The sequence below is a fragment of the Hippoglossus hippoglossus genome, chromosome 18, assembly GCF_009819705.1.
Source record: "Hippoglossus hippoglossus isolate fHipHip1 chromosome 18, fHipHip1.pri, whole genome shotgun sequence".
NCBI classification, from domain to species: Eukaryota; Metazoa; Chordata; class Actinopteri; order Pleuronectiformes; family Pleuronectidae; genus Hippoglossus; species Hippoglossus hippoglossus.
This window is the reverse complement of record NC_047168.1, coordinates 13,492,970-13,518,097: the sequence shown is the minus strand read 5'-3', so window position 1 is coordinate 13,518,097 and position 25,128 is coordinate 13,492,970. Positions and strand designations below refer to the sequence as shown.

Genomic DNA, 25,128 nt, shown 5'->3' with positions numbered 1-25,128 from the left:
GTCGGGTGCAGTCGTCATGAAGGTTATATGGAGGCAGGAAGCGTCGCTGCAGCCGAAACCAATTTCATGTTCCTGCGATACCAGAGGCTGCTGTTTCTAGGAACTTAAGTTTTTGTATATTATAAGATACATATCATATTGTGACATAATGTATTGTATACTCTGATACCCTAACATATTATATTGTAAGGTATCGTATTTTAATTTTCTCGTGTATCATATTGTAACATCTTTTAACGTTTTATATTATATCGCATCATTTTGTTTTGTAACATCACTTTTTGTTTCATAGTGTCATATCGTATTGTAAGGTATTAAATCATAATGCATTGCATATTGTTACATAACGTGTCATCTTGTGTAGTATTGAATACTAATGCATCATATTTCATTGAACTGTAATGCATTGTTAATATGCTTTTAATGGACCATGTTGAGATAACTGCTCGGTGGATAAACCCTCGAGATAAAAGCTAATGTATTAAATATGTTGACCCAAAACAGACGTGGAAGTGAATGTCAGTGGTAATGACAGAGTGGCCGAACTGCAATCAGGTGAACATCGCCTGGGAATCCAGACCCGGCTGAGCGAGGCTGCGGGAGCACAGAGACGCTCACGTTAATAATTTAGTGAATTAGGAGCTTTTCACACCGAGAGAAGCAGCAGAACACACAGGGCAGCTCAGGTACGTCGGGGGGGAACACAGCGTCCACACAGCTCGAGCTTCTGTCACACACAAGCTCTCGCAGATTTAAAAAAAACACAACACGCTGGTGATGGCTCGACTTCCAGAAGCAGCCTTTACCCGCTGCATGGTGCCAAAGTAAAGTTTGTAAAGCTTTAAAAACAACACTCTGCTCCCACTTGTTAGACAATGTTCTGCCTCGAACATGCAAAGCTGCAGCAGAGATCCTGTATATTGTCGCTCCAGAGCTGCACAGTCACAGCTCGTCTAAGGTAACACATCACTCACTCTGCGTTTTAAGAGCCCAAATTACACTTGCACATTTTAAGTTCATATTTTGTACCTCTTCCAACATGCACACACCATCGTGTAGCGCTAACATCGGTATAAAGCACTTCCTTTATTGATCCCGGGGCAGACGAGGTCTTTACCCCGTCTCTGAGCGAGGACAGTGTCAGTTTCCATCTCCAGCGCAGTGACAGTAGACTCATAATGTGAGACGTAATGAAATGACAAATTCAGCCTGAGGCCAGAGGTAGAATGGATTCTCTTTCTAATGACAGCAATTGGAAGAAGAAGGGAATTTAAAAAGGACGGTCGTAGTCTACAGGGCGACAGAGGAGAGGAGGAGGAGGAGGAGGAGGAAGAGGAGGAGGAAGAGGAGGGAAAATTCATCCACTCAGTCGAGCAGAGGAATTTTTACAAGCTCAAGACTGATTTTTATAACTTATTCGATTCCTTTTCGGTGACGGGACTCGAAACATTGGGCCTCATGCAAGAACCATTTGTACATTTTTCATCCATATGTTGTCATTGTTTGCCAGTTTTTAAAATATCGGTCCATTTTCTTCTTAATGTCAGTGTTAGCGTTGACAGTGCAGCTCGAGTCTGTGTCTTAAAGCCACAGCTGATGCTGCTGAGCATTTCCTGTCTGCATCTCTGAACTCAGGACTTCAAGCTCCGAACACTTAAAGTGGTTATTTTGGGTCTTTGATTAGTTTTTCATGAAAGAACACTTCCTGACATAAGAGGCAGGAAACAGCCTCATGTTGGATTATCGGGGCTCTGATTGTGCTAATGTGCTATCCTCTTACACTGTTGTTCACATTCTCAGGTTTACGCACAACATTTACACACTTTACTCAAGTTTCATGATCGTCACTGTACGAACAAACAGACATTGTATTGCAACATGTTCTTGCACGAGGACCATTCAGGCTTTTCGTCTGTTCCTGCAAAGCAGAAAAGGGGAGGCGGAAAGATATGTAGTGAGATTAGAGGGAGAGGAAATCTCACTTTGAAGCAGAGGAGACAATTGGGGTAAGATGGAGGAGAGAAGGAGCGGGAACAGAGGAAGGACGAGTAACAGAGGAGGCAGAGGTGAATCTTAATGAGCGACCTCGCTTCATGTTCACAAGCGATAACCCGAGAAGACAAAACCTGCTCTGCCGTGTTGCGTTCGACGACTCTGCTGCTGCCGCTTTGATGAAGAAGGGCAAAGGCAGGGCAGAGGGGGATCTTAATTGGAATCTTAATTAGTCCCCAAACAACTTCCCACACTGAAATTCAAACCCGAGGAGCGTGAATCTCCTCCGCAGGCGGCAGAGCGGCGGCTTTGATGGAGGATGGAGCAGGATTTTGGAGCACAGCCTGCAGGGGTTTTCCTCCAGCTGACGGAGGGTTTAAGGTGCCGGGGCGTCACCAGAAGTCACAGTTTAGACCGGATTCAACCACGAAAAAACTGAACGTCAGATTGTTAACACGCTGCCGAGCACACGAGCAGACATAGCAGGAGTGAGAGCAGGAGAGAGAGCAGGAGTGAGAGCAGGAGAGAGAGCAGGAGAGAGAGCAGGAGTGAGAGCAGGAGAGAGAGCAGGAGAGAGAGCAGGAGAGAGAGCAGGAGTGAGAGCAGGAGTGAGAGCAGGAGAGAGAGCAGGAGTGAGTATAGGAGTGAGAGCAGGAGAGAGAGCAGGAGAGAGAGCAGGAGAGAGACCAGGAGAGAGAGCAGGAGAGAGAGCAGGAGTGAGAGCAGGAGAGAGAGCAGGAGTGAGAGCAGGAGAGAGAGCAGGAGAGAGAGCAGGAGTGAGAGCAGGAGAGAGAGCAGGAGAGAGAGCAGGAGAGAGAGCAGGAGTGAGTATAGGAGTGAGAGCAGGAGAGAGAGCAGGAGAGAGACCAGGAGAGAGAGCAGGAGAGAGAGCAGGAGAGAGTATAGGAGTGAGAGCAGGAGAGAGAGCAGGAGAGAGAGCAGGAGAGAGAGCAGGAGTGAGTATAGGAGTGAGAGCAGGAGAGAGAGCAGGAGAGAGACCAGGAGAGAGAGCAGGAGTGAGAGCAGGAGAGAGAGCAGGAGAGAGAGCAGGAGAGAGTATAGGAGTGAGAGCAGGAGAGAGAGCAGGAGAGAGAGCAGGAGATGGAGCCCGACAACCCAAAGTTTTGGCTCTCAATTATGGAGGGGGCATTTTCTTTTTTTTACCTGCATACATTAATATGACAGTCAGCCAAAAGTGGAGCCCCCTGGTGGCTGTATAGATCATTAACCCCGCCTCTAAACTAAACCACACCACAATCCCTTCTACGCGAACTCTGTCTAAAGATGATGTTAAAAGACGGCAGCGCCCGTGTCCAGGATATTTCATTAAACGGGAGGAAGTGAAGATGCATCATCCATCTCTCTTTAAGGTTTATGGTTTGTCCTGGAGGACGATTCCCTCCCCTGCTGCTCCTCTTCAGCCTCCTTTCACTTTGTCTTCATCATATTTTTCTTGGTTGGCCTCTGAGGGCAGAAAGAGTCACATGATCTACAGTTTGTGGAATCTCTCATGGCGCCGTTCTGATTCACGGGTTTGAGGCTGTATGAATAGGACTCACTGGAGGAACAGTGCAGGTTTGATTAAAGCCCCACAAGGCTCCTGACGGCAGGACAGAAACGAAACACAGCAGCGTGAACATCAGGGTGGAAAATGAAACCTCGACGACTCCTCCAGAGGCTGCAAACGGCTTCTCTCCTCATTCCACCCCTCGTTTCACACGGCGGGATAATTACAAACTTTCACTTTACAACCTGTGAGTCTGGAAGGAGGCAGAGGAGGAAGAAAATGTGAGGAGTGAAAAATCTGGCGAATAAAACTATGCTGGCAGATGATGCAATGTTTTGTTGTGTAACGCTCTAAATATAGATCCAAAAGGCATTCGGCTGTTCGGGAGACGAGACCGCCAGCTGAACTGAAAATATCTCAACCCCGGCGCTACCTTAAATCCTGGGGGAACATCTCCCTCCGTCTTCCTCCGCCTCTAATCCCTCATCCCCCTTTCTCTTCTAATCCCACTTTTTGTTCATTTCCCTTCTTCTCTCCGTCTCTTATACCATTCTTTGTCATCTCTCCTTCCTCCGGTTCTTCACAGCCACTTCTCTCTCTCTCTCTCTCTCTCTCTCTCTCTCTCTCTCTCTCTCTCTCTCTCCTCTTCTGTTTTCGACTCATTCATCCTTCCTTTGATTCCCGTGCCTTAATTCAAACTCTTCTCCGTCTCTCTCGTTTCCTGCCATCCTTCACGTCAGCTCTCCCGGCCATCTGTTATCCGCTCCCACCACAGCATCCCTCACCTCTCCTCCTCCACCTCTCTCCGTCTTTCCATTCATCTCCACTGTCATCTGCTCCCTCCATCCCTCATCTGTCCTGCCGTCCTCTTCACCTCCTGACTCCTATCCACCTCGTCTCCTCTCCCTCGCTCTTAAACACATCTTCCCTTTGACATGTTTGTGAGTCATACCGAAAAAAACCTGAGCTCATCCTCTTTCCTCCTTTCTTCTTCGTTCCATCGCCTTCAACCATTCCTCCTCTGTCCTGTCCTCCTTTCGAGACAATTCATTTAATAAGCCCTCCTCTATTGCCATTGTCCTCGCTCCTTCTTTCCCCCATTTTGCAGAGGCTGCTTAAAAAGAAACATGGCTTTTGATAAACACCTTAAGAAAGGAAGAGAACCAACGAACCAATCAAAGAAGGAAAGAAAGAACAGCGGGGATGACAGGGGAGAAGGAAAAAGAAAGAGAGACAAAAAGACAAAATAGGACAAATTTTCGTTGTCAACTCTCGTTAAAATTCTGTTGGATTTCTGTTTGTCTCGTAGCCATCGAGAGAGATTAATTAAAACTCTGCTCTTCTGTTTATTCAGCGCTTAAGCCTCGTTCCTGATGCAACATATTCCTCTGACTTTGGCTGGAAAACCCACTTGTTGTTTGTCAGTTGGCACGAGAGACTAAAAGGTCAACGCCTGATGCTGAGGATGAGTCTGTTTTTGCGCTGACATGATAAGAACATCAGCGGAAGTTGTTAAAATGTACAGATAGGAGTGTTTGTCTATTTTAAGCTGCAGCACATGCTTTGGTTTTTGAGATTACAGCTTCAGAGGCTGCATTTGGAGATGAATGCGTCCGACTTCGATGGCTCCTTCAGAAGAGACCAACAAATGCGTCGTTCCACGTACGAGCAGCGAAGGATTGTTCTTGGGGGAAACAGAGGATTCGTTGCGCGACAGTGACGAAGCTAAAGTGCTAGAGAAGTGAGCGGCTGAGCTGCAGGAAGTGCAGCCGCTCGGCTAACGATGCAAACTTCACAATATGGTTTCTTCCAAGATGCGGCTGGAAGAAACGAGAGGCTTCAGAACGTTAAGTCATCCTTCCCTCCTTCTATCATCCCTTCCTGCCTTTAATTTACTAATACGTAATTACAGAATGAACTATAATTGAATTTGTTGCGCTACATCAGTCTTCTTAATTGTCCTGGTCTCCATGTTTCACTGTGTGTGTGTCTGTGTGTGTGTGTGTGTGTGTGTGTGTGTGTGTGTGTGTGTGTGTGTGTGTGTGTGTGTGTGTGTGTGTCTGTGTGTGTGTGTGCCGAAGTGACTTTGACAGGTGTGTGTATCGGTAAGTGTGAGTCTGTAAGTGGATGTGTGTGACTGTCTCTAATCAGTGACTTAAAGTGCATGCGCCCATGTGGATCGTAGGTTCACACACACACACACACACACACACACACACACACACACACACACACACACACACACACACACACACACACACACAATGTTAATGGTGATAAATTGAGTCATTATCACGTCACATCTACATGCTGCGTCAGGCGTCTTGTGTAAGTGTTTGTTACAAGAAGCAGGATGCAGTGTGTGTGTGTGTGTGTGTGTGTGTGTGTGTGTGTGTGTGTGTGTGTGTGTGTGTGTGTAAGAGAGAGAGAGAGAGAGAGAGAGAGAGAGAGAGAGAGAGAGAGAGAGAGATGTTTGCTGCTGTTTTCCTGATTTACAAACTGTCTCACACACACACACACACACACACACACACACACACACACACACACACACACACACGTCTCTTGTGATGCTTAGTCATGACTAAAGGAGGCTGAGTGATCGCCATGGAAACAATACTCAGGTTGGACCAGTCAGGAAGCAGCTGACGTGGTTTCCTGCAGCAGCGGCAGGTTGAAAGGTCGAACAGAAGGTTTCCGACGCCGGATTCACATATCACACGTATACATGAACCTCTGACATGTCTACGAGCAAGGCATCTGGACCACGAGGGACAGGTGAGGTCCACTGATTGAGAATGAGGAAAAACAACATTCAAGATTTTCTTGTGTCGTACATCCAGGAAACCAGAAGAGACTAAGAGGAAAATATCAAGCGTTCCCTCTTTCTGTTTGTGTTATATATGTTTATATATGAGTAATAATAAGTCACAATAACAAGGCTGAAGATATCGGTCGTCTTGTTTTCACACCGTGAAACAGACGCAAGAAAGAGGGCCCATAAAAACAGGACACAGGCTAATTAGTCGCACAACCCGTGTGTGTGTGTGTGTGTGTGTGTGTGTGTGTGTGTTGGGTTAATTAGCCAGGAAGACAGCAGGCAGACGTTAGGCAGCCTCTTTTGATCTGACTGCTAAGTACTTCCCAGAGATACACACACACACACACACACACACACACACACACACACACACACACACACACACACACAGCATATAGAAAGCGTCCACATTCTGTTATTGTTTCACTGACAGCAGAAGAACAACAGACTTTCTAATTATGGATGACTCAGCGACACAATCACAGTTACCAAACCTGTGTGTGTGTGTGTGTGTGTGTGTGTGTGTGTGTGTGTGTGTGTGTGTGTGTGTGTGTGTGTGTGTGTGTGTGTGCGTGTGTGTCTGCGAGCCTCCAGACTTTCTGCAGAGTTTCCCCGGCCATAACACGTTTCTAACACACGAAAAAAGAAAACAAATATCTCAGCGGTGTCACACACTGATGAAGACGTCAGGGGAGTTTTTGGCGATAGGAGCCGACGCCTGCGTCCATGTGCTGTAAACAAAGACACGTGATCAGTCCTGCCTCTCACCTGAACACTCAGAGATGTGTGTGTTAACATCACACCCGGAGATCATGTCTGCAAACGGCTAACGTGACCGATTGAAGGAGAGGACGCTATCAACATACCTACTAAGTGTTTCTGCAAATGAAATGATCTCCCTTTCTCTGCGTCTTGTGTCTTTTTCTGTAAAACATGGAATAAATAAAATAAAACGATGTGATCTTCTCTGTCCATTAAGGAGCTATTAGGCCTGTGGAAGTCATTACAGACTCGGCTGGCAGGCAAACGACAAAATCATCCAATTCTGAGAGTAAAACGCCGCCGAGCGAGGACGGCGGGCTGACAAAGCGTCACCAAGGAAGAACAGCGAGGGACGGAGGTGTAGTGAGTCAGCTGTCCTCTTACCGGCTACGTGACGTCGTGGACGACCACAGCTGCCGACAACATTACCCTGAATACAGAGACATTTTATGAAAAAGGAATATTTTTGACAGGTTCTAAGCTTTTATCTTTAAAACTAATAAATGAGGTTTGGCTCCAGAACATCTCAGTGTTTTCTGAGTGAACCTCCACCGACAGAACGAGAGAAGAAGAAGAAGAGAGAGAGAATCGCAGACAGCAAAGGAGACAGATGGAGGAGATATGAAAAAACAGGCCGAGCCGTTCCGAGCTGAAACTGTGAATTTATACCAGCGCGTCTTCGCTTTTAATGACACGAAGGGAAGTAAAATAAAACGTCTAAATATTCATGACCGAGGAAGAAACTGCCAGATAAATGTCTGAGAGACACCAGGAGACGAAGTGACTCATGTAACTGTTCACTGGCTGAGTTACTGAAGACAAGAACCAATCAGGAAGAGAACGTGTGTGTGTCTGCGTCTTCGTTTGCTAAACTTTCAGGTTGTCTTCGTCCAAACTAAAAACACGACCCCGGAGTTTTCAAACTGAAACAAGGAAAGCAGCCTTTACACAGGACTCTGTTTCAGGGGGAGTGTGGACGTTAGGCGTCACCATAGCAGCACTGACGATGGACGTAGCTGTGGTTTCTTAAGAGATGGAAATAGAAAAAGAAGATGTTTTACACGAATTCTGTGCCTCGAGATTTGATCCGATGGTTATCGCCTGATCTGCTTCTCGAACGTCGCACGCCAGCTTTCCGGAGGTTTCAGGGTAAAACCAAACCACTGGCAGAGTAGAGAAGAGGAGACAGAAATCCAGATGAAAACCTCGGAGCAGGAGGATGTGAGCCGTCCCGAGGGTCACCGCTGGTTGCTGGGTCCCTACCGACTGCGGCTGTCATGGTTACCAGCGTGGCTGTCCTGACGACAAAGCGTGGCAAGTCATACGGCACAGCGCCATCTGGGGACGTTGTGTCTGAGAGTGACGCGTCTCACACGCAGGGAAATGTTCAGCCTTTAAAATACACAATCTGAAACACACACACACACACACAGACGCACACACTCCTGTTGTACACACAAACAGGAACATACACACATGCACATACCAGCACTGGAAGACATTAGCATATACAAACACAAACACACACACAGCTGGTGGACGTCGAGGAAAATACACACACACACACTTACATACACAAAAGCATGAATATTAAAGAAACACAACAATGTCTCTCTCTCTCTCTCTCTATGGTCATGTGATCTAATCAGAGCTAATGTGTTGCCAAACGACCTCAGAGGGCCGTCAATCAGTCAGACAGACCCACTAAAGACAGTGTGGATCTGTCCCCAGGGCTGGTGGGTGCGCACACACACAGACACACACACACACACACATTATTCTGCACACACACTGATACAAGCACATACACACAAATAAACATAATGGGATTGCAAAACTGGGTATGCGGTACACACACAAACACACACACACTTAATGGTGATGCATAAGTCAAAGTGTGCCGTTAGAGAGATGGAGCACGAGATGAGGAAATGGAGGCGATGTTAAGGAATGTGTGTGTGTGTGTGTGTGTGTGTGTGTGTGTGTGTGTGTGTGTGTGTGTGTGTACGTGTGTGTGCGTGTGTGTGTGTTGGTATTGATCCAGCCCCCCCTCTGCAGCTCTGACCTCCCGCTGAGACGCTGCATTTACATTTCAGATGCTGAGTTCAGGGTCCCGTCGCCGCTGTCGGACACAAGACCGTCACGACCACGACCACCGCCAGGATCAAACATGTGACGCTTGACCAACATAGAATCACACTGCGCTGGCACGTCAAAACGTTCTTATCCACTTCGACAGCCACGCTCAAACAGGAAGCGGCAGCGTCTTCTAACGCGTTTTCATTTTGTCTTTTAATCAATTGACAGCAGAGCTACACACGCTGAACAATTTCTTTCTGAAGGAGGATAAAAAGATTGCTTGACCTTTTGTCCTCCTCTAAATGTTCCCCCGAGGCCTGAATAAATACGATCCGTCACTGGCGGAGAATTCATCTCGTCCTCCGACTCGAACACGCCCTCCGGCTGTAAGGTTAATGTGCACGTCACCGTTCACACGAAGACGCCGGAGCTGAAATCACATTTCATCAGCAGAGGTGTTGATGACTCTATTCAAAAATCTGATGCTGAAAAATAAAAGAATCTTTTTTAAATATCTGAAATTGCCCTGAGACCACGGTGAAACGGTGAAGTTCCATCCTGTCCAGAAAATAATTTAATGCAAACTATGTTTTTTCAGTGGAGTTAAAGTCTGAACTGGGAGTTAATCAAAGAAACGCTCATTTTCACCGTTGACGTTGAGCTGAAGTATTTCGAGCTGGGTCTTCTGACTGTGACCCGACCGACGACCAGGCCCCGGAATCGTATCGCTGGATGTTCAAAGACTCAACATCCTATTGTATCGTGATGAAACTGCTGAATGCAGCCTCGTCAAAAGGAAACTGACATTAGAGACACCGGGAGTCGACGGAGGAGCCAGGAGACTATTTATTTTTCCTCGGAAATGGGCTGCAACTGCAACTGCATTAAGCCGATTTAGTCCTCGAAGTTAGAATCGTTTTATCGTCATTGTGTGTTCGTGTGTGTGTGTGTTTGTGTGTGTGTGTGTGTGTTCTCCGGCTCAGATCAATGTATGGACCGATCCTCAGCGGCTAACTGGATCAATTGTGGGCTGTTTTTTTTCTTTCTGTGTCGCAGCAGCAGTAAACCAACACCGACATGTTTATGGGCGCTGAAGAGCAGCGGTGATGCAGAGGGTGAAATATCAATACAACGCAATCAGGACGGGAAATGAGCAGCAGCCTCCGCACAGACGCTGGGGCCACATTACACTGCAGGTGGGGGAAGAAGCTCGTGTGGCTTGTTTCATGTGAGAGCGGAGGAAGAGTTTTAGGTCGGACTCTCAATCTTTACCACGGACGAGCTGAGATCAATTCTGATCGAGTGTTTGTAGACCATCAGTCATCGTCACAGCGCCCCCTGCAGGTCTGGGACTGCACAATGCAACCCTGTCCTGTAATATTACGACCTGCTTTACCGCATACGTCACACACCAACCACCAGAGCCAGGTCCCATCTGCTAACATGGATGAGGCATGGATTATGACCTATAAAACTAGATAAAAACGCATTGAAGGTGTAATAAGTGTTAAAAAAGTGTTTTTTCCGAATGAAAAGCAGGTCAGTGATCAACTGTGACTGATCACATGTCGACAGCGTCTTCAGCAGCCATGACAGACACATTTCACAGGTTTTAATTAAAAACGACAGCCGACTTGTGTCCGAGCGAGCGACGTCCTTGGAAATTGAAAAGCGGGGGGGATTGAGAGCGTTTGACATTCAGAGGGCTCATTAAGCAGAGTAACTGATCTGTGGCTTTTTAATCATCGCGGCCATTGATTTGAACATTTTATCACTAGAAACGCTTCAGACAAGCGGTGGAACAATATTTCATATCGCCGATGACGTGCGCTGATCTGAGGACAGTTTATCACAGGGGAAGGATTCATTGTCAGACTTCATTGGCAGTTCCCATGACGTCTCTTCTCTTTGGTTGTTCACTTCTTCACTTCTTTCTCATCCTCACAGTTTTCCTATGAGCTCATCGATGGCAGACCCTCACTGTTGCTGCTCAGTGACTGGAGCTGCTATCTTCTCTGTTTTCAGTTTATCCAACGCTTCACCTTCAAAACACGAAGGAACGCTTTGTTTAGCTTCGACGTCGGCTGGAAATAAAACACCTGCCTTGTGGTAAATATCACATCATGAGAACCTGCTCTCTTACTGTTCCATGTGCAGGAGGTGGTTTGTATCTACACACACAGGAGGCGTCTCTATGGGCTTTAAGACATTCAATTGTAAAGGAGTTAAGGAGGCCTTTTTTATGCGATATTGATTTTCCCGACGGTTAAATGAAATGTCAGAGCACTCTGCGGCTCGCTGTGATAGACTGCAACGAGCAGCTGCTTACTAAAGCACTCCTACAAGGGTGAGGTGTCATCAAAATTGAGCCGAGCGTCTGATCAAAGCCTGACGCCGAGCACATTCCGTCTCCACGTTGGGACATTGTCTCTCCGTGATCTCCTCCATTAAGTCACGAAATCTGCCACGAGAGGAGAACGAGAGAAAAGAACTGATCAACTGGAGTTCAAACCCCAACGACTGATCCCTAAAAGAAAAAAGTGAAGAGGGTTTTGAAGCGCTCTTCAACTTCTATACCATGATTGAAACGACACTACAGCTGTTTTCAGACCTGCACTGAAGTCCATGTTCCTGAAATGTTCTGGAGGTTCTGTATGTGAGAACACATGAAGAAGAGGAGCCGTACACGTAGAAGACGAAGATGGTCATTCTAGTTTCAACTTCATTCTTTGTTCACATTTAGGAGATAACCATGAGCTCTTATTGTGAAATACGATGCTCTTACTGACTTTACTGACTTCATGGGGCCACTCTGCCCTTTTATAAGTAATTTTACTTTTTATTGTCATTTTCCTTGAGCTAATGGGTCCATAGTATTGATTTACATAGTAATTAGCCTGTTTGTGGACGGCTCGACCAATCACAGCCGAATGGTTGAATAAATCGTAACATTAACTTCCTCATGCGGCTGCTGCAGGATTCAACGAGGCCCCGACAGAGATTAACAGCTCGGATGTTTATCACAGAATGTGAGTGAGATTCCTCCCGTCGGCTGCTCAGACACAGATATTTAGTCCATGCTCGCTGTGAATGAGCAGGTTGTTATTCAAGGACGCGCGGTGGTTACTGACGGGCTGGCTTTCAAAAGAACACATAAGTGATTCCTCCGCCACAGAAACGTTTTGTGAAACCACTTCACCTGGAGGACGACACCGTTTGGCTTCATGTCGAGCTTGGATAAAAAAAAAGAAGCTTTCTTTCAGAAGTTGTGCCGCTTCAAAATCGAGTTCAAATAAAGTCGAGGCACAAATAACATTTTCATTTCAACTTCACACCTGAAAGAATAAAAAATGGTTAAAGAACCATCACCACGAATATTAGTGAATCAAAGACAGAAAAGCCTGAAGGTGTTTGTGTCATTTTATAAGAAATAAAGAAATTACGAAGGATCAGCTTTAATTACAAACTATGTACGGTTGGAGATTTGCGTTCAGGTCTGAAAGCAACAACATGTTGTGTCCAGGTTTCCTTTAATTCATGTGAAAATTACTAAAAATGCAGCAAACTGTGGTGAAATCGACTGATATTAAGTTTTCCAACAGACTTTTGGGGCCTAAAACCAAAGTGAATTCATTCTTTCTCTGGAGCTGCCTCACATTTTAATGCAGTTTCTTATTTTATATCGTAACTTTGAGGTTCTGATAGAATTTAAATCCCGTCCACATCAACATCTGCCGTGTACCTCGGCTGCTGAGTTGTGAAAACCGGTGTCTTGCTTACAAAGGCTGCGCGGTCAGAACAGCATCTCTACTCAGATGAGATTGGATGAAACTTTATTGATCCCCGAAGAATAACTGGGTTGTCGTGGGAGCTGCGGTAATAGGATTCAGGAACACAACGGTAAAAAAGTACTCAAACAGAATATAAAATAATCAATAAAGAGGAGAGTCATTGCAGCGCGACCCGGTGCCAAGAGCTACAGAGAAACAATGGAGAATACAGCAGCTGCTTCAAGTCCAATAGGAGAGTTTCCACTGCTTTTCAATTGGTTTTCTTTTCCACACAAGCTAAAAATATTGACGCGCATCAGCAGAATCAAATCACCGACCTCAGCGATTACCTCAGACCTATCTCACGAGGAGACACTGAGAATAACAACAAAGACAACAGTTACGTTAGGATCTTAAAAACCTGCAGGAGCATTAAAACGTAGCAGCTTCCTCATGACGTCCATCAGCAGCTGGGACGTTTCCATGTTGTTATTGTGCTGAGTCTGTTCGGTCCGATACAGTTTCAGAGGCAGAGAATGAACAGAAATCCTGATTGAAATGTTGGCAGTAGTGTTTTTCTATAATTCAATACATTTAAATAACTTATCAATAATCAAAGATAAAGTCCACAGTGAAATCAATACAAATCAGGGCGTCAAGCGAGGTACTAAATCAAGTTAAAAAGACTATTTCATATATTGCATATTATTTCTTTGTTCTTATGTCTTCATACTAAGTATTCATATTTTATTTTTGCATATTTTATTATTAATAACTTCTATTTCTTTTGCCCTATATTTCTTCTTATAAGCATTGTTCTGTTCTTCAGAAAAAAATCTGCCTGACATTGGATATATATATATATTTATATCAAAATCACGACATTAAAGGCGTCACCTCGGCCTCTGAGAAACCGTGATGTGTCTAAGCCCAGTTTAATATACAGACGATGTCAGGGCCCCATTTGTTATTCTTTGTTTATAGTATTAAAAAGAAGAAAACTGTTTTCCAGGTCTTAAAGTTTGTCGCTGCAGCGTCTGACGTCCCTGTTCAGTTTCCAGTATCGAGGCTCCGCCGACTCTGTGTGGATCCGTCTGTCGGCTAAACGACTGAGATGTAGAGCAGAGCCTCGCGGGCCCAGCGGCTGTGTTAACACCCTGTCGGCGTGCCAGGACCCCCGCTGCGACCATGTTCCCTCTGACGCTGCGGAGACGGCCTCCATCAGGAGATCGTCACTGAGTTTAAAACAATCGCTGGTTTGACGGAAGTCGGACGAGAGAGCTCCTGTGCAGCATGTTTCCATTCTTTAGTCGTAGGGTAAACTCGACTGTAGGTGTGTGCACGTGTGAAAGAAAGAATGAAATAACAATGAGCATCTACTGCCGATGTGCAGGTATGTAAAATATGCATGTAAAGAGTTTTCAGTCATGAGAACAATTTATATCACGCAAGCATTATTCTGACATTTGGCACACGCGCACACGCACACGCACACACACACACAGTTCTGGATGCGAGCTCTTATTTCCTCCTTTGATTCCTTCAGATTATTTTTTTGAAAGTGAAAGGTAAAGCATCTGTTTCACACCAGGCATCGTTCACTGCTGCGATAAGAAGAGTAAAGAGATGGAAAGATGTCACGACTCAGGACAGAATTTGACCGTCACCTTCCCAAAAGTTAAAAATAGTCAGGTGGTAAACTGTGCTACGACCGACTGGTAAATGTGGGGAACAACAATGGGTTGAGCAGCCCAACCTCCCCCTGTTCTCCCCTCATACACACACACAGACACACACAAACACACACTCAGTGTTAATTTTTAATCCTATTTGCAGGCTGCGGACGACCAGGAGGAGAGGCAGCAGAGACGACGGCACAGGGGGGGGAGGAGGAGCGAGGGGGGGATTTATAGCGAGGGAGATGGGAAATTATGAGACAGGGCATGTTGGGACACACACACACACAGACACACACACACACACACACACACACACACACACTCTGAGCAGAGGTGAGAAGACGGGTGAGAAGAAGAAAAGACAATGCGGCAGGCGAGGAGATGAGAAGTGCTGAGACGGAGAGCGGCAGGAAAGACGACTGCAGCTGCTGCTTCAGGAACGTTTCAATGATTGATCCACATTCCTCACATCTGTGGGATTTGTTTTGCTTCACATCTGCAGTTTGTTAAATTCTCTATCAAACACCAACAATCCTCTTCTAGAAGAAAGCCGTGACGGTTCAGGAGGGAATGAAGCCAAGACTCAGCTGTCTCGGTTAACCCTGGATTTTCTTACCCAGCTACGAGCCTGTTCATTTTCACAAATGTGAAAGACAGTGAAAACAAATCCTTAATTTGAAATAAAGTTCTTCCTTGACACCACATCCTTCCACCGAGTTACATGGAAACCCCTTCAAGTGGTTTCTGTGTTATCCTGCTGAGAGGGAGAAACAAACGCTGATGTAAAAATAATATTTCAGGACGTTAACTCATCTTAACTTTAAACAAAGATAAAAATCCTCCCCAGTCGTCGCTGTGTGTGTTGAAGGAGCCGAGTGTATTATTGTAAAATCTCATCTTCGGGGAGCGACAACACAGTGTGTTTACATCTGTTTCCCATGAGCCACTGGGACAAAAGACTGAGTGACAACCTGTCGAGCGGCTCACAGCCCGATTCCGTGTCTGGATACGAAGCAGCCAGCGCTGGGGCTGAGCAGGCAGATGATGGGATGAATAAAGATTTATAACAAACTCCAGCCTCTCAGTGGTTATTATGCGGCAGCGTTACGTCTCTAAATCTCCTGCGCTGGCGTGAAGTCGGTGTAAGTCTCCTCAACGTCACTGGAAGACAACAGAGGCCACAAAGAAGATTTCCCACTAACTGGGATACGTCCTCCTCAGACCTGAAGACGGAGTTGAATTAAATGCCGGTTTCCGATCGCTGCAGGTTATCGATCAGTGGCGAATCCCCTTTTAAACGCCACGACATGTGAGACCTGGATGCTGGAGCCACATCCTAATGAGCGCCATCCCTCACTTTGCTTTCTTAACCTTCATTATCTCAGGGAGACGCTCGATGAGCTCAACGCAGCCGCCGCTCACAACTAATTAACGTCACGTCGATACGGACATACACTGGGTTTAAGTGCCTTGCTCAAGGACACAGGAACAATTATAATCAAATCAGATCTAATGAGCCTATAAAGTGTTTAATAATAATGTAGAAATCAAGATTTTTTTTCTGTGGCAGCTCAAGACTTTAACACAAACTTCTAAAGAAAACTTCATCTGGATATGATGAGGACAGATCCTGGGAATTTACGTTAAATTAAATATCATCAACATGAATCAGAGATAAAATCAGGTTTTTATTCTTTTTTGATTGTAAAGAAAAGAGAAGAAGAGTAAAATTCGATGAATGGGAAGTTTGCTCAAGGAAACAGGGAAACAGGAATGAAACCTGTGACCTTCTTCTTTTCTAAAGTCCTCATAAACCAACTGTCCTGATCTCAGGGCACATGAGGTTTACTGGAAGGACGACTGACGCTCCGACAGCAGCATAAACAACATGCGGCACCTTGGACCAGGGTCAAACACCTAACTTACTTTAAGGCTTTCAGGTAAAACAGGGAGGAAGCGTCTCTCTCTCTTCTCTCTCGCTCCACATCTGTATTTCAGACCCGTCCTCACCCATAAATCCCCCCCCTAGCTGCATCGTTTCACTTTAATTTTCAACCTGCCTAATTTTTCATGTGGGGGTCACCTCCTTCTATCCCTGTCCTCACCTGAACCCTTCTCTCTCTCCCTCCCTCTTTTCATCCTCTGGTCTCCGACTGTAAATCTACAGACGTGTCTCATCTCTTCAGTTTTAGCTCGATGTCGGTTCCCAAACTAAAAGCAGAAGTTGGTTGTAAATACCAGATCTCAGAGGCACCGACTCGATGAAAGGATTTCATTCGTTTATTCTTCAGTAAAATAGTCTCGTTTCTCCACTTGTGTAAAGACTGAGGTTTAACACAGGACATTCTGCAGCGATTTGAGACGCTTGAGATCGTTTTAGTTTGAAAAGACCTCAACTGAAACGAACCACAGATATATGAAGGTAATTTCTCCTAAACAGGGATGACGGTAATATTTGAGGTCAAGGATGACACTGGAAACAAATAAAGCTAAAGATGATTTATTGAATTCAAAAACTTCTGCAGATTTATAGTTTCCTGACCCTATCATCCACCTTCGTGTGGACGTTGTGTCTCATGTTTAATCTCCTTCAGCACATCTCACTCTTTCTGGCTTCTCTCTGATTGATGGTGTGTTAAAATCTGAGCCGACCGCGTTTATTACTCCACGGTGTTGTTGGCATTCGAGAGGCGAGCAGAGGCATCAGTCACTCCTGATAACATGTTTCGCAGAAAGTGACACACACACACACACACACACACACACACACACACACACACACACACACACACACACACACACACACACACACACACACACGTGCACAGAGAAAGAGAAGCGACGTGTGCTGCCTCTGTCCTCCACACATCAGCCCATTATCTCCAGAAGTAATTGCTGTGATTTTGTAATGGCCCCGCGCTCATTGTTTGTCAAATTATGGACGACTGCCGTCTCTCTCCTGTGGATTAAGAACAAAATAAATTGCTTTGTTCCGACAATGAGACGCTCGTCGTCCTGCGGCCGGTTTGTCCTGGATGGACATGTTGTGTTATGAGGTTTAAACATGTCGAGCTGGAGTCGGTCGAGGTCTCGTGTGGGAGAACGTGGTGACCTTTCCCACGGTTATTATTGTTATTGTGACGGAGAGTTTCTGCTGCACCCAAGGTCGATTCTGCACAAGGCTGAGGTGTTTGTTTTAATACATCACCACTGTGCTGGAAACAGGTGGAGCTCTGCTTCTACTGTATATTCAAGACGAGCCTCCTCCTCTGTTATGAAGGACTTAACCCATTCAATCTGCACCGAGGAGATTAGGGTTTGATTTCCATCTTTTTGTATGTTTATCAGCAGGATGACTCAAAAAAAACCATTTCCATGCATGACCCGAGGAAGAGGGGGACACTGACATATTCACAAGCCTGTGAACAAACACAGATACAAACTCACACGTGTAGAAAACAGCCACAGATGCTCACATGTATGTTTTAATCACGCAGACATGAACACACACACACACACACACACACACACACACACACACACACACACACACACACACACACACACACACACACACACACACACACACACACACACACACACGACTAAGCTGCAAAGGTCATAGACTGCACATCACATGTCTAGACAGCATTCTCCAGACAATTTGACATTACACCCCTTCATTACAGGTGTGTGTGTGTGTGTGTGTGTGTGTGTGTGTGTGTGTGTGTGTGTGTGTGTGTGTGTGTGTGCGTGCGATTAGTGTGACAGTGATGGATCTGATAGAAGAATCCCTCCTTGAACTCTCAGCTTGTATCAGCTCCTCTGCGTCTGTTATCACTTCACATTACCTCGTACAGTTGGCTCAGCGGAAGGCACTGCTCGGCCTGGGGTGCAGGTTCAATTCCCACTGTAACCGCCCACAGTAGCAGTTTAAATAAACGAGAACAAGTCAATTAAAATGAAGTGATTGCCCGTGAACAGACAAATCCGACTGTCTGCTGTTCCTCTGCCATCTCGAAACATTCAGGGAGCCATAGCTGATGCCGTTTGACAGTTTTAATTTGACGCCGCTGTGTGACGGGTTAGAAATGTCGGTAGTCGTGTCACAGCCCCGAGAACAACAACTGTCGACCACGAGCATCAGTCCAGCGTTAAGCTGCGTTTTATTCACCACTGACCCATGATTGAACTCAACAGCAACAGGAACCAGATGTTGAACACAACCTGACGAGTTTCAGATATGGAAATAAAACCTGTGCCTCAATGAGTGCATGTGTACACGAGCACGTGCACTAAACTGCAGGTTTCTGTGAAGATTGATTAAAGATGTTGATTAAGTCCATTTGCAGTAATGAAAACCTCTGAGGTATCCACAAAACCATAAAATCCATCCATAAAAAATGTGACTAATCAATGTTAGATAAAACACAGGGCATTGGGTTGTGTGGGGGGGGGGGGGGGGGGGGGGGACATTAGATCATCAGTTCCCTTCACAGGAAGTGGAGTGACACTTGAGGTCACTCTTAGCAGCAGCTCCTGGATGTTGGACGCTGAGGTTTTATATAAGTCGTTTTCAATGAGCGGGTGATAAAAACAGTATGTAGAGACGAGTGATCAGTCAAACCTGAAGACGACACACAACATGTGACAAAATGTGCAACGACTGCTATTAAAATGAACATTTCTAAAAACATAGAGCCTCAAAGTGAGATAAATGTAGCTAATAGCTCCTCCGACATCGCTGCCCTCTAGTGGATGTATTCCTTAACAGCCACGCCAACGTAAAGGAGGCGTGGAAGAATGTGGGCAGTGACGGTTACATTGTATGACTCCATTTCCAGTAAATGACCATCGTGTGTGTGTGTGTGTGTGTGTGTGTGTGTGTGTGTGTGTGTGTGTGTGCAGAGTGCAGTAGTGCTGCCTCTAACTACAGAATACATCAGTGTTTGTCAAGTTTGTGATATGTGTGTGTGTGTGTGTGTGTGTGTGTGTGTGTGTGTGTGTGTGTGTGTGTGTGTGTGTGCATGCGTGCGGTAATCTATCGTGGTATCAGCTGCAATCATTCGCTTTTCAATTGCCTCCTAAGGGGGTCATTGTGACTCTTATTATCGTAGATAGGTAGAGGAAGAAGAAAGGAGGAAGAGCGGAGAGGAAATGAGGGGAAGAAAGGGAATGAGAGGCAATGAGAGCAAGAGGAGAGGAAACAAGAAGAAAGGAGAGGAGAGGAAACAAGAAGAAAGTCAAGGAGAGGAGAGATGAGAATAGGAGAGGAAATAATAGAAGCATGGGAGGAAATGAGAGAGAGGAAAAAGGAAGGAGGGGAGATGTGACAAGGACACGAGGAGAGGTGAAGAATGAGGGGTGTATGAAAGTGGTCAAAAGAGGTGAGAAAGTAGGGAGGCAAGGGGTGAGAAAAGAAGGAGGAGGAGGGAAAAAAGGTAGAGAATGAAAAGAGAAAGAAGAAAGGAAGAAGAGGTAAGGAAAGGAGGAGGAGGGAGGAGGGAGGGAGGAATCAGACGTCACTATGATGGAAAACAAGCAGAGGGAGACGAGAGGAAAGAAACGGAGGTTGTGCGTGAACGCCGAGACTCGACGTCACGGCTTGAGCGTCAAGGAGAGAACGAAGGAGCAGAGGAGGGGAAGGACGGAGGGAAAATACGAAAAAGAGAAGGATGGAGAATGAAGAAGATGGAGGAGAAGACAGAGTCCACAGTGGGATAAACACACGGCCTGTGTTTCACTCTGCTGCACAAAACAATCACAGGCCGAGCACATCGCTCTCCATCTATCTGTGTGGAAGATAATAAAAAAAGAGTGGAGGAGGAAGAAAGAGGGAGAGAGGAAGGGGGGAGGGATGGAGAGAGAGAGAGGAGAGAGGAGAGAGAGAGAGAGAGGTTTTTTTTTGTTAAATCTCGCCCACACGGGTCAGAGCCGAGCAACAAAAGTGAAAAAAAACGTTCTCTGTCAGGAGCCGAAAAACCAGCTCCTGGTTCCACATGAACGAGTTCTCTGTCCACCCAGTGAGCACTTTATTAGGAACACCTGCTTATTCACGCAATTCAATCAGCCAATCGTGTGGCAGCGCTGCAGTACCATCCGTCACCATGACGTCACTCATTGGTTAGTCTTTCTAAGTATTTCGTTGCCTAAACTTAGCGAACTACGATTGTAGCTTAATCTTTGCTGCTAAAACCTGAGCAAAATGAAACCAACTCGTGTTGTTGCCTTAACCTAAGTCAAACTAGTTTTGACCCTTCATATTAAGCAACTAGTTTTATAGTTTTAACTTTCAACTAGTTCTCTTGCTTAACCTTAACCAAATCGTTTTTTTGCCTAAATTTAAGTTACTAATTCTTTAGCTTAAACCTAATAAAAACTTTACCAGTTGGTTTAACTCACTTGACTTCAAGCCTTAGTGCCAGAAAGTGACGTGTTTAAACACAACCTGACGTCCAGAGCTTATACAAAAGTTTGCAGTGTTTTATGAGGAAGATGTGTATTTAACATATTTTCCAGACAATGACAAGAAAATCTGATGAGAAAAACGGAATGTAAATGTGTTTTTTACATAAGAACAAACCAGATGTTTCGCATGTGGCGGAAGATCTGAACCTGTTAGAAGGGTCGTTTCGTGGGGCTCTGACAAACAACCTATATTGTCATATAGGCATAAGGACTTGTACGCACACACACACACACACACACACACACACACACACACACACACACACACACACACACACACACACACACACACACACACACACACACACACACACACACACACACACACACACACACACACACACACACACACAGGGCTCCAGGTGCTCTTCGTACTCACGTCTATACTTCAGATAAACCGAGAGGCTGCAGCCATCTGCTGATAATGTTCAACAGAGCAGCGACGCAGACTTACAGTACGACTACAGGCGGATGTACAGACACACACTCGTTCTGACGGAGCTGACATTTCTCATCCTGACACACAAACCGATGAGAGACTTTCACTTTCTAATCTGTTCCTCCGAGGTGGAGCTCAGATACGATCCACGTTTCTCTTCCGTCTGAATCCTTTCAACAAACACTTCTTATTCTCCCTCTCAGCTTCATCACTTTTATCCGTTCTTTCTAAATCTTTCCCTCTTTTCTCCTGCTCCAGCTCTTGTTGACTGTTCAAGAAATGTTGCATCGTGTGTTGTAGTTGGACACACACACACACACACACCTACACCGTGAGCCATGCCAGATTGGCAGCGGCTGCACATTTCAGATGCATCCATCTCTGCAGCTGCTGCGGTAACAGTTGGACGGATCACTGAGGTGTGATCCGTTACGCAATCCGCTCCATCAGGACAAACATCACACAGATGAAAAACAAGAGAATGTGCTCTCGTGGGAGATGTTCAGTGTCAAAGATAATATAGATGAGCGCTGGATATTGGTCCTCGCAGCAGAAACGTTGCCAGGACTTGTTGTCCGCTCTCTTCTTCATCTTTTCAAACCGGTTGTTGTATTTTGTTCTTCCACTTTATTATTTTTAACATTGACGGATCTAGTTGATATTTGTACCCTTCTTGTTATACACAAAAATGGTGGGAACAAAATCTGACAACAACCTTCAAACAGGGGCGTTTCAACATGGTGGGCAGAGCAGGTTAATGACTGGGGCCCCGAGCTGAGAGGGGGCCCCCCCCGTGAACAGTCGATTTACTTACTCCACAGCAATGAAAACTTTGTGGGAACCACCTTAAATCTCATGGTCGGCTATAATGAGGCCCCATGTCTCTAACTTTCTGCCAGAGGATTCGATTTCTCTGGGTTTGAACGTTTTTAGGGACAATAGGTGAGGATGCTGTTGATGAAGCGAACGAGAGGAAGAGGCTGTGTTATGTGTAGAAAACATCTGAGGTAGGAGAACGAGGCTGGAAAGCAACGTGCTGCCCGGTGAAGTTTGGCTGCCGGGGCTTTAATGCAACATCCAGGTTGCTCCAAGATCTAGGAATTCACAGACAAGCCCTGAGCCAAACCACGATGGAGACATGATGGAGGAAAGTCCCCACCTGAGACTTTCTCATGCAAAACTGAGGAAAGCGGCATTTAAAAAGACTCAAACCAGAAAATATTTAGTTTCTGTCGACTGGAGAATCAATCAGATCGATCGAACCATTGTTTCAGCAATAGGATTCATTGTTTTCCATGTTGTGAAAATGGTTTTGACCTAAAAACACAGAGCCGAGCTGCAGCGGCTGTGATGATAATTCTCCCTGTGCGATAAACTGTGGGTCGACAATAGATTCACTGTCTCACATTAACTGGATGTTTCTAAAAACTGCTGACGAGTCCATGTTTTCCACAGTGACGAGCGAAAATCTCAAGATGCATGATTACAAATACTGTTCATCTGCTGCCAGATGTGCGTGTGTGCGTGTTGCAGCAGAAACTTAATGTTTGTCCTGACATTTGGAGGGAGGCTGTGCTGCTTCAGGTGGAACAGGGGGAACACTTCAGGAGGGCTGCATGGTGGAGGGTTTAATATGCAGGGAAAACCCTCTGGGCCTGCGAACGCGCGCTGCGTTTACGTGCATGCGCGCACATAGACGCAAGGCAACACACACACAGACACACACAAGCATTCTGCAGCTCCATCCATCTCTGCTTTTGTTTCTTCCTCTCTCACGCACGCTCAAATACACACACGCAAGACGCACGGACGCGCAAAGGGGAGAGCCAACAGGGACCCACAAACTCTGCAGCCCTCCTCTCCACACACACACACACACACACACACACACACACACACACACACACACACACACACACACACACACACACACACAGTCTCTTTCCAGCATTAGTCTATAGAGTCAGGATACATGAACCACCCACCAGTCACCCAAAGCATCTCTCTCTCCGCATACACAACCCGCAGCGGCTTCAACGCAACAACAGCTTCATGTTCACACACACACACACACACACACACACACACACACACACACACACACACACACACACAGTGAACCCGCACCGTGCGTCTCCGGTGTGCCGAATCAAACGGGATTCTGGGTAAACAACGTACACACGGGACAGCTCGTGTGCGCGTGTGGAAGCGCAACAAACAGCTGATGAAGGTGGGATTGAGTCCGGACATGTGGGAGGGATGGAGCCGCTCTTACAGTAACACAACACAACAACAACACAAAAACAACACAACAACAACACAACAACAATACTAATGCCCCAGTGAGGGGATGGAGCTTCACACAGGTTCCAGTGAGGATCAAAAAGTGGGTAAAGTAGAACTGCTTGTGTTCAGTGTAAACTCAGATTCACACATCATGGCGCATCTTAAATTATTGTCAATATTATTATTGATAAACCTGCAGGGTTGGTCACAGGTAACAGCAGCCGCACACACGCACACGCACACAGACGCTTCAGTGATTAACAGCGGGAGGAGAGTTAATTAATCAATTAACGGAGGCTCACAGGTGTTAATTCATCCTGTTTAATGCGGGTTTAATGCGGGTTTAATGCGGGTTTAATCAGGGAAACAGAGGAAGACAGTGGCTGTTTCTTACCGTTTCTTCTCGGAGACCTTCTCTCTCCGTGTGTGCGATGAGAAAAATAAAAGAAAGAATAGAAAAATATTCGTTCTTCTCCAGATTAACGGTTAGTCCCTTCTCCCCGAGGTCTCGCGCGCCTCACGTGCGGCAGGTTCTCTCTCTCTCTCTCTCTCTCTCTCTCTCTCTCTCTCTCTCTCTCTCTGAATCTGTCCGTCAGTCCGTCTCCTCTTTTTTTCTCGCGGGATTTCCTCCTCCTCTTTCTTCCTGTCTTCTCCTCCTCTTCTTCCTCCTCTTTCTCACACGCCCTTCTCTCCTCCGCGGGATCGGCTCGTGCTCCTCATGCCGGCTGGACGCTGCTGCCAACGCCGCTTCTTCTCCGCGCGGCCCATCCCGCCGCTCCTGCCGCTCCTGCCGCTCCTGCCGCTGCTGCTGCTGCTCCTGCGGGAGCAGAGGAGGAGATGAGATGAGGAGATGAGGAGATGTTTCCCTCAGTTCTGCAGCTACAGGTGATGAAAACAATAGATTTCACATAAAATGACTGAATAAATGAAAGCAGGCTGCAGGCGGAGAAAACTGCCGCATCCCCCGCATGCAGCTCGTTCTGGATCCAGGAGGAATCAAATAAAACGCTGCGGCTGCTTCACACGCACTTACACCCTCTGCTCCTCCACGTACACATGACGACCACAACCTTTTAACTAATTAGCCCCCTGCCCCCTGCCAATTCATATTTTTCTGCAGCCATTGCACTGCATCAATTTGTAGATTATGATGCATTTTAAAACATGTCATAACATCCAATGCAGCACAAGAATAAAACAGAAAAGGAGAAGCTTAAAAAGACAACAAAACATATGAAGACAATAAAGACAATTTTAAAGCGCCACTATGTGACTTTCACGAAGAAACAGCGCCCTCTGCAGCCACACGAGAATCATGCTAACGA

At 46.0% G+C, this 25,128-nt stretch overlaps 1 protein-coding gene across 2 annotated transcripts in view; it reads right to left on the bottom strand.

Moving 5' to 3' along the window:
• trpc5a (transient receptor potential cation channel, subfamily C, member 5a) overlaps positions 1-24,858 on the bottom strand; it is a 66,108-nt gene extending 41,250 nt beyond the window's left edge. For both annotated transcript variants that reach the window (XM_034568804.1, XM_034568805.1), the window contains exon 1: positions 24,198-24,858. The gene's annotated coding sequence lies outside the window, so the exon portion shown is untranslated. The remainder of the gene's footprint in view (positions 1-24,197) is intronic.
• Between the last annotated feature and the right edge of the window lie 270 nt (positions 24,859-25,128).